The sequence below is a fragment of the Jaculus jaculus genome, chromosome 8, assembly GCF_020740685.1.
Source record: "Jaculus jaculus isolate mJacJac1 chromosome 8, mJacJac1.mat.Y.cur, whole genome shotgun sequence".
In the NCBI taxonomy this organism is placed as follows: domain Eukaryota; kingdom Metazoa; phylum Chordata; class Mammalia; order Rodentia; family Dipodidae; genus Jaculus; species Jaculus jaculus.
Genome location: NC_059109.1, coordinates 138,180,373 through 138,190,864, shown reverse-complemented (window position 1 = coordinate 138,190,864; position 10,492 = coordinate 138,180,373).

Here is a 10,492-nt window from a genome sequence, read left to right as displayed (position 1 = left end):
CAGCTGGTGTAAGCTGTGGACACCACGCCCAGCAATTCTCAGTGAAGTTCTCCAAGGCCAGGAACCCTCCCTTCGGGACTCATTTGGTTTACTTCCGTAGCCTCAGAAGTATCATCTAGGTCTCTAGGGACGTTTCTTTGATGAAAGAAGAAATCCAAGCAAGCAAGAATTTCCCTCAGCCTCACATTTCTAGCACACCTTAATGACCTTGTTCCTGAACTCAGTTCAGATCCCGGTCCTTCCCTTTGCACCCTGAGGGCCCCAGGCAGCTGCTTCACCCCAATGAGATCCCATGGCTCTGCAGGACATGGAGATGAGGCAGCAGGGAAGCAGAGTGCAGACCAGGCGACTTGCTGTGGTGACAGTCACCCCAGTCTACACAGACTCTCCCACAGAGGCCAGGATGGGCCCGGGCCAGGTGAGATGCATGAGCACGTAACACACCTTTTGTCCTGGTCCCTCCTGCCCAGGGTCACCTTATCTTAAACCCCAGGCCCCAGGGGTCAGACAAAGCTCCGTTCTCCCCATCCTCCCTTCCCTCACTCCCGCTCCTTTTGTGCTAAAATCACTGTGAAGTATCAGTGTCTCTCCCCACCCCCTAGGGAAAAGGGAAAATCTAATATCTTAAGTCTGGGTGCAGCCTTGAAAGGTCAGCTCTTACCCACTCATGCTGTCAGATGGGGCCACTTTTAACTGACCCAGACGAACAGGAGCCTCTGCTGCACATTTGCTTAAAAAGGACATTCTTTTCTCTTTTGTGCTTGAGGAAGAAGCTAATTTTATCACATCAGAAGAAATATCAAAGGGTTGCAGGATGCTCAGTCAAATGTGCCAATTACACCTCGGGCAGGGCCGCTCGCAGGTGATGCTGTAACGAGGCGCTCTTTCAGAAGTGGCCTTCTGGGCCACCTCCTCACGTGGTCCCTCAGGGTCGTTATTTCTTGTTCTTAATTTTGCACTTTGGACACGGGTATTATCTGCCTGGGCAGGGGCGTCCTGAAGGCATGCGGAGCAAATTGGGACAGATTAAATCAATCCAAAAATGATGATTCTGAAAAAAAAAAAAAAATCGGGCCATTTTTCTTGCTGATCAAAAGCTCCTCACCTGGGCAGCTTCCTGAAGAGGTTAGCACCCTTTGTGTAGCCAATAGGCCAGCCATTCAGAGCTTCTCATACTATTATCCTAATACCTTAAGGAAGGCAAATAAAAGAGACAGAGAAAGAGAGTGAGAGAGAGGCCTCCAGCTAAGAGGGGGAAAAAATGCAGCTGCCAAGGCCCCCCCCTTGGCCTTAAAGGATCAAGGGGCCTCTCTGCATGGGGGACCTCCTGCCTCAGGTGACCCACTCCTTAGATGACCCACCTTCAAGGGCCCCTGCTGTGAAAATCTACCTTCTGGAAGGAATGCATGTCCAGGGTCTGGCTTCAAGTCCCCTAAGCTGAGGGCAGTGCCTACAGGGGAACTCATGCCTGCGTAGGAGTGAGCAAGGCCTTCAATGGCTGTGCTCCTCACCCAGGTTCTTGAAGCACCTACAGGCTGACCACCACCTCTGCTAAAGTCAGATCTGATCCAATCCCACTCTCCCCATGGGACTTTCTTTCCTAGGCAAGTTACACCCAGGTAGAGTCTGACTGTAGCTCAAGACATTTCTCATTGCACCTCTGGAAAGAGGGGCTGCTAGCAGCCAGAGGGTAGAAATCAAGAATAGCTCAGCACCCTACAGTTCCCAGGGCACACCCACAGACAAGGATGCTGTCTAACACATCACCGAAGCCGAGGAGCCCCGACCAGGGCCGGCAAGGGATTCTTCCTGTCTGTCCAAACGTTGGCAGGACCATCCATTTCCGATCCTGTGTTCACTGAGTGACCCCTGCTCAACCTGCTCCCCGCTGGTCACTCAGCAAGTCATGAAAAGACACATCACTGGGAAGGAGCAGGGAAGGCTTGGTCTCTGTGCCACCACCCATAAGCTGGCATGGCCACAAAGATGCCAAGTGGAGATGTTAGAGGCACAGATCAGAGTGTGGTTGGGGTATGCGGTGCTGCTGAGATTTGTAGATGTTCCAGGACAGAGACCTATACTACGGGTGCAGGGTAACATAGCAGAGATGAAAAAGGCACTCCGGAGATGCTGCTCCACTGTTGCATGTGGCTCAGGTGAGGAAAGGTCTCCAATCCTCTGTCGACGGGCTTCTTTTGTATGTTAATTTCCATGGCTCTCTCTCCAGTCCCTCTGTCCTGACACAGGAGCAAAGCAGCCACTGTGTCCTGATAAGATAGATGCTCTCCAGGACCAAGTGCCACTTCTTCTGTTTCTAGGGGTGGTTCATCTGAAATGTACTGAAATTGGGTGAAGGTAAGTGGGGGAGGGCAGAGGTGGGTGGGAGGGTGATTCCTACCCAGTGCAGTCAGTAGCAGCCTAGAGGGGGAAGGCGAGGAAAGATGCCCTGAGCCGAAAGAACAGTGGGGTCCAGAGACCACAATGTGTGGCTTCTGGACTAGCAGCAACAGCAGTGCATGGGAACTTGTCTGAAATGCACCTTGTGAGCCTATAGTCAGAGTGGGAACACCTTGTCTCGGCAGATCTTCACACTGGTGAGCCTGTAGTCAGGGTTTGAACCCCTCAGCAGGTTCTCCAGGTGACTGTGGGTTCAATCTATGTTTGAGGCAAAGAAAGACAGACAGATGAAAGAAAAAGAAAGAGATAAAGAAAATGAAAGAAAATAGGAGGAAAGATTAACCATGTGTGTGTGATATGTGTGATGTGTAGTGCGTGTGACACATGTGCATGTGTGTGCAGATGTGTGTGCCCTGAATGTGCACATGTGAAGCCAGGGGATATCATGAGGTTTTGTTTTTTTTTTTTTAATTTTATTTATTTATTTATTTATTTATTTGAGAGCAACAGACACAGAGAGAAAGACAGGTAGAGGGAGAGAGAGAGAATGGGCACGCCAGGGCTTCCAGCCTCTGCAAACGAACTCCAGACACGTGTGCCCCCTTGTGCATCTGGCTAACGTGGGACCTGGGGAACTGAGCCTCGAACCGGGGTCCTTAGGCTTCACAGGCAAGCGCTTAACCGCTACGCCATCTCTCCAGCCCATCATGAGGTTTTTTCCTCTGCTGCTCACCGATGTTTCCTCGAGGCACAATCTCTTACCAAACCCCAGACGGTAGTTTTTGTGAGCCCAGCTATTCTTTGGTCTCCAGTCCCCACAGGACTGGGGTTACAGGCATGTGTAGCCTGATCCAGCTGTTTATGTGGGCGCTAGGAAATCAAATTCGGGTTGTCTCAGCCCCTCTCAGGCTCTCACACTTGCACAGCCTGCATCCTTAACCACGGTGCCATCTGCCCTGCCCTGTCTGTCCGCTTGCCCATCTACTGCCCCGTTCCTCAGTGGCCTGTGAGAGACAGAAGCAGGCCTGGAGCATTGTCTTTGGCCCCGAGCAGCTGCTCTGAACGTACGGGTGAAATGACAGCCGACACAAACCAGGGACCAGAACAAAGATTCCAACCCATCTTTATTTCAAGGAAATGTTTTCTATTGAACATACTGATGATTTCAGCATAAATGAGCAGGCTCACTATTCATCCAGGGCAGGCGACTGTCCTGAGCACGGTGCCACAGTTAGAGCCAGTGGCCTCTTGCTCAGTAGACGCTCCTCACACAACCTTCTCCTCATCCACACCCAGCTGTGACACCACAATGTCTCCACATCTTGTCAAATGTCCCAGGTTAAGAACCACCCAGTGCAAGACCTGAACAGGATTGGGGCCCCCGGCGTTCCAGCATGGATGGGGAGGGGCTTATAAGGCTCCCCCCCCCCCATGAGGAGCTATTGGCAGCAAATCATGTTCAGGGGTGTAACTCCTGGTAGACACCCAGGCTCCTGTGCTCATGCTACTGCGAGCAGCCCTAAGAGAACTCACTGGATCACCAAAACAACAACCGGAAGACATGAGCATAGAAATGGTCCCGACTCAAAAGAGGAAGGGGCTCAATGGGAGCAGGACAGGACAGGAGAAGGTAAAGGGGCTGAATACGATCACGCTATATTATATACGTGCATGAACATATCAAATCCACACATTAATTGTAAAAAAGAACAATCCACTCAAGGAATCCACAAAAGATAAACAGGGCATCCCCTGAGTTGTGGAATAGGCATGCCCACTGTGCCATTCAGAGGGAACGCTCCAGATGGCAGCCAGAACTCGGTCAAAGGGAAAGCATGCATGTGAGAGTACAGACCCCCCAGGTCCTGGCCAGGGCAAAGGAGGCGTGAAGTCTGGTATACAGACACAGGCTGTGAGGAAGAAGAGAGGTGGCAGGTCAAGGGAAGCCACAGAACTGAAGACGGGGTCCCAGACCTTCCATTTTCACCCATTGGGTAGGGCTGGCCCAGCCTAGGGATCAACATTCCAAGTCACAGCCTCCTGGCAACACCCACAGGTCCCTAGTCTCACCATGCCAACCCCACCTCACCCAGGAGCACCTGGGACCCCACCTTACCCAGGAGCACCTGGGATCCCACCTCACCCAGGAGCACCTGGGATCCCACCTCACCCAGGAGGACCTGGCGCTGTTCTCCTTAAATGCCCCGGCTTTGCACAAAGGAGGGAGATCACAGCATTCAGAAGGGACAAGCTGGAGCCCAAGTGGTACTGACAGTGACATTAACAAGCATGGGTGGGGTACCTTGCATGCACTAAGCATTGGGCCTTTGAGTCCCAAAGCCAAAGAAGAGGGGCCATCTGTGCCCAGCCTCCTCCACCTGCAACGGGGATGGACCGAGCTGGCAGAATGCAATTAGAGACTAAAAGGCCTCCTGAGGCCCCAGCTGAGAAAGCAGATAAAAGTTAACACAGGCTTCAGAGGACATGACAGGGCCATGGGTGATGTATGGATGATGTGACCCATGCCCACACTGAGCCTTGAGTAGCATCATATCTTCCTTGAATTTACAGCAACTCATTTTGTCTAATGAGTAGAATCCTGTACCACCACGGCATGTGCAGCCCATCTCCTTCTTCCCTTCCATCCATGGGCAGCCTGATTCTTTCTGGTGATGGCTTTGTGGTGTGTGTGTATATGTGTGGTGTGTGTGTGTGTGGTATGTGTGTTTGTGGTGTGTATGTGGTGTGCATGTGTGGTGTGTGTTTGTGGTCTGTGTGGTATATGTGTGTGTGTGTGGTGTGTGTATATGTGTGGTGTGTGTGTGTGTGTGTGTGTGGTGTGCATGTGTGGTGTGTGTTTGTGGTCTGTGTTGTGTATGTGTGTTTGTGGTGTGTGTGTGTGTGGTGTGTGTATGGGTGTGGTGTGTGTGTGGTGTGCATGTGTGGTCTGTGGTGTATGTGTGTGTGTGGTGTGCGTGTGTGGTGTGTGCGTATGTGGTGTGTGTGGTGTGCGTGTGTGGTGTGTGTGTATGTGGTGTGTGTGGTGTGCGTGTGTGTGATGTGCGTGTGTGGTGTGTGTATGTGTGTGGTGTATGTGTGTGGTGTGCATGTGGTGTGTGTGTGTGTGTGTGTGTGTGTGGTGTGCGTGTGTGGTGTGTGTATGTGTGTGTGGTGTGTGTGTATGTGGTGTGTGTGGTGTGTGTGTTTGTGGTGTGCATGTGTGGTGTGTGTATGTGTGTGGTGTATGTGTGTGGTGTGCATGTGGTGTGTGTGTGTGTGTGTGTGTGTGTGTGTGTGTGTGTGTGTGTGTGGTGTGCGTGTGTGGTGTGTGTATGTGTGTGTGGTGTGCGTGTGTGGTGTGTGTTTGTGGTGTGTGTGTGTGTGTGTGTGTGTGTGCTATTGGCACATTAACTCACACGTAAGATTGTCTCCTGTTAGTGCACACCCATCATTCCATGGCCACCGTGTTTGTGTTCACTTTCTCCTCACCGTTCCCCTCGCCCATGTTGAGTTTTGGAGCATTTTCCAGACTGGTAGGGCAGCTCTACTTCGCTCCTTCCGGGGCCCGCCCCTCGTGTACTTGCACACCTAACCTCATTCCTTCCCCGCGGGTGAGCAGGGTGGTCACGCTGTTGACTGACACGACACGACAGCTCCGCCGTGACAACTCTGGCCGCTTCCTTGGGCAGGCTCAGGAGAGCGCCTATAGAGAGGACTCTCGGGGTGTAAGACTGTTGGGGTAACGTCCCTGGGGAGACATACAGAAACATCCATCCACCCCTGATAGTGTAATGACATGACAAAGAAAGAATTCCTTCCTCGGGTGGTTTGGTGAACCAATTTGCATATGGAGTCACATTCAGGAGCGCACGTGAAGGGCCACTTCCCGCCGCACGGGTGGCAGCGTCACAGAAAAGCTGCTCGCAGGCAGCTATGGGGCGGGTGGAAGCCTCTCCTCTCCAAGGCCATTGTTCACTTACTGCTGATGTAATTTTGGGGAGGGGCCTTAGGACTCTTGTAAGCTTGCTCCCTCCAAGAGGGGATGTTTCCAGCTGAAGGAAACAGCTATCCAACCGACCAGGAACCACAGGGTATAAACGTCTCCATCTAACTAGATATGATCACATCCATTTCCAAAGTGGCTGAAACAACTTCCACTCCCTCTGACAGCCAGGACGTGTTGTCACTTGCCAGAGAGTCTGATTTTTTCAAGTCTCCCAATCACTGATTATTCCTATACCTTTGAAACAGTTCCAGTGCAGCAGGGAAGACCAACCTTACTTGGCTGTTTTTATAATACCAACATAACGTGGATGCCAGCGCCTGACCTGACGGATCCTACAGAAAAGACAGTTAGAGAAGGCGAATGCAAAGTGTTTGGCTATGGTGCAGGCCAACAGAAGATGAATCGCATCATGGATAGATAACTCCCTGATCCAAACACTCCAGAACTTCAGACTAAGGAAACTTACAATTACGGGCACCGTATTAAAATGACAAAAGACAAAGAACCTTGAGATCAGCCCTTCCTTATGTGCCATAAAGACATCTAATAAAATTTAATATCCACTTCTGATATGCGGAAATGGTGGTTACCTTCTTTCAGGATTTGAAAAATACGCATTCCAACCCCCAAATTGCCACCATAGTTAATTACAAAAATGCTAGAAGCATCCATTAGCAACACAGCGGAAGAGCGTTCTTTCTCACAGATGTAAAACAGTGCCCCGGACATGCCGAGCAAAGCAATTAGACAGGAGTGTGAAAGCAGTCGTGAATATGGGAAGAGACAGAGCAATCATTATTTGTAGATAATCAGGTTGTATTCCTGGAAAACACAAAGTAATGGAGAAATATTAAAACAACAAATATATGAGAATATGAGCTATTACGAGAAACATACAGGAATCATGCATAAATTGTAGCAAGTTAGAAAACACGTCATTTTACAAATCATTTGTGATAGATGAAGTCCTAAAACATCTAAAAATGAATTTAACAGTAACAGGCGGAGCACAGGGGAGTCAAAGATAGGTCTCAAGGAAGGCCATTTCAGCAAATGGAGACCTGTTTTTCTTATTGGGTCAACGACTCATGTCATAAGTGAATAATTTTTTCTGTCAGTCTATGAATTTTATAAGATACCAATGTGAGATATATTTTAACTTGAAAAAAGGCTGTTATTTTAAAATTTATCTGGCAGAATGCACATCATATGTTAGCCAGGAGAATTCTTTACAGTTGAGGAACCTGTCTTGACAAGTATTAAAAATGTATTAGTTGTGGACAGTTCAGTAAAGCAGTATTGTTTGAAAAACGAATCAAAAGATAGCTCAAAGGAAAAGAAATTGAGCCAGCAATAGCCCCCAAGCATGTGGCTTTGTGCTGTGTGATGCAATGGTCCATTCTAATAAGTGAGACCATCCTGTGGAACATCCAAAGAGCCATCTGGAAACATAAAACAGAGTCAAATCCATTTCTTACTACATAAGGAAGTTATGAAAGAAGAGTTAAATAAAATAAAAAGATAAGCACTTATTAAAAATAAACAAAGTTATTTACATATCATATTGTGGCCATTCTGAACCTATGAGCATCAGAAAACACAAAATAAGACCTGTAAATACAATAGCATAAAACAGCACCAGAATGGTTTTTAATATCATTCATAAGCTTAAAAGATAACAATTTCATAATTCTATCACAAAGGGCTGATAGCTTTAATATGTGAAAAGCTTCTACAAATCAATAAGAAAATAAAACTATATAGTGAAAAGAAAAATTGGCAAGTGATCTGAAGAGGTGTTTCACAGAAGAAGGAATACAAGAGATGGATGATCATCTTCAGCCCACAACCCACCAAATAAATTAAAATGAAACACTTTCCTCCTATCAGATTGGTTAGGCAATAGAAGGTGGTTGAAAACTAATGCTCACAGGCACTAAGAAAAATAGGCTTTTCATGCAGTTCTGGAGGGAATATAAAATGAGTCTGTTACCTGTAGGAAGCAGCTTACATCTATGTATAAAATGCATGATGCTTTCCCATTGGATCCAACAATCCTGCATTCAGGAATTTGACTGGAAGAGACTATTTCAGTAATGAGAAAAATGAACACACACACACACACACACACACACACACACACACAGAGAGAGAGAGAGAGAGAGAGAGTGAGAGAGAGAGAGAGAGAGAGATCCACTCCTGTTTCAACCAAGAAAAAAGAGGTTTTCTTCAAATAAGCATGGTGATGAGAAAATGTTTTTATTGACTAATGATATTGTATTTGACATTTTAAGTGAGCACCAAAGGCCAGATCCAGCAAATACTGTGATGCTGTTATTGGAGATGGGTCTGCCAGAGAAACAATGGAACTAAGACCAAGATAAATGATATGAATAGAGGCCAGGCTTTGTTGGGACTCCAGTCTGAGCTGCCCAACTTCAGCGTGAACCCAAGGGAGGCGTTGCTTGTGGAGAGACAGGCTGCTCTCTGCACAGAGAGGAATGCCTTTATTGCTTTGTTGCGGTGGGCTAAAGTTGGATCCTTTTCCACTGGCCACAGGCACAATTCCAAAAAGCATTTTCCTTCTTGTGTGGTGTACGACCAATCAGGCAGATGGTCCATTTGGACCAGACCTGTCGAGTTTCTCCAGGGGTTGGCACCATAATCCTGCACACACCTGCTGGGCTGTGGCTTAGTGCACACCCTAGGACCTGGAGAGAACTTGGCCTCCTGCAGCAACTGAAGGAGACACAGCAGAAAGAAGCACACACCTGCTCTGGAGGCAACAGCCCTGGGAGCACTTAGGACAGTCATGCGCAGAACACTTCTCAAACGATCCCATGTCCATGTGCAAAGCCAGTCAACACTGACTGCAGGGGCAGAAAGACAAAACCCGAAGACTGAGATTCCAGACCTCCTCATCCTGCCCCACTCGCCCATGGGACCCCCATACTCCCAACTGAGGAGCCAGTGTTCCCACTGAAAGCAACTTTCAGATCACAGAAAAATAACCCAGACAACTGTTATCATAACTCCATGGCAGGGGTGTCTCTACAGCCAAGCAAGTGGAAGACTATTGCAGGCACTTTTTGTTGCTGGGACAAACATCAGACCAGAAGCAGCTTATGGGGGAAAAGGGATTTGTTTCAGGCTTATGGAGTCCCGGGGAAATACCATCCATGGCAGAAGCTGGCTCCCTTTCATTCAGCCCAAGGGAGAAACCACACCAGCAAGCACAAGCAGCCAGAGCGAAACTCGTTTTCCACACACCCAGCAGGGCTGCACTGAAGGTCCGCCCTGGTGATGCATCTGCCTGCTGGAGGCGGAGGCAAGAGGGTTAACCACAAGTACCTGAGCCTACAGGGACATACATTTGTGCCCAAACCACCACAGTGAATTGCCTAGCCATGGACTTCCTGCATCAGAACAAGGAAAGCTGGAGGCTTTCTTAGGTTTTCCCTGGGCAACAATATCAAATATGTATAATTATATGCATGCCATTTGTACTTTTCTATATTTCTTTATTAGTGTGTATAGATGCGTATGCATGTGGGTATGCTGTGGAGGAAGGCGCATGTGTGGCACAGCACACGTGTAGAGGTCTGAGGACAACCTTGGGGGTTCTGTCCTCCCCCTGCTCGAAACAGGGTCCCCTTACGTTTATGCCATTGTGGGTATTGCATCCTAGCTGGCCCATAAGCCTCTGCATTCTCCTGATCCACTTAACACTGCTGTAGGTACAATGGGACTCTGGACCTGTACCACTTGTGTACAGCTTTACATAGTGCTGAATGTGTGTGTGTGCGCGTGCGTGTGTGTGTGTGTGTGTGTGTGTGTGTGCGTGAATGATGCATACAAGCTGTGTGTACGCATGGAGGCCAGAGAACATTGGATATCATTCTTTTATCACTTACATACTTTTTCCTTGAGTCAGAGTCTTTCACTGAACCGGGAGCTGCCATGTTCAGTCAGAATTGCTGACCAGCAAGACCCAGCGATTCACCAGTCTCGATTGCACTCCAGACTGGGTTGTAGGCGTGCATGGCCACTCCTTGCTGTTGACACAGGTGCTGAGGAATTGAACTTAAG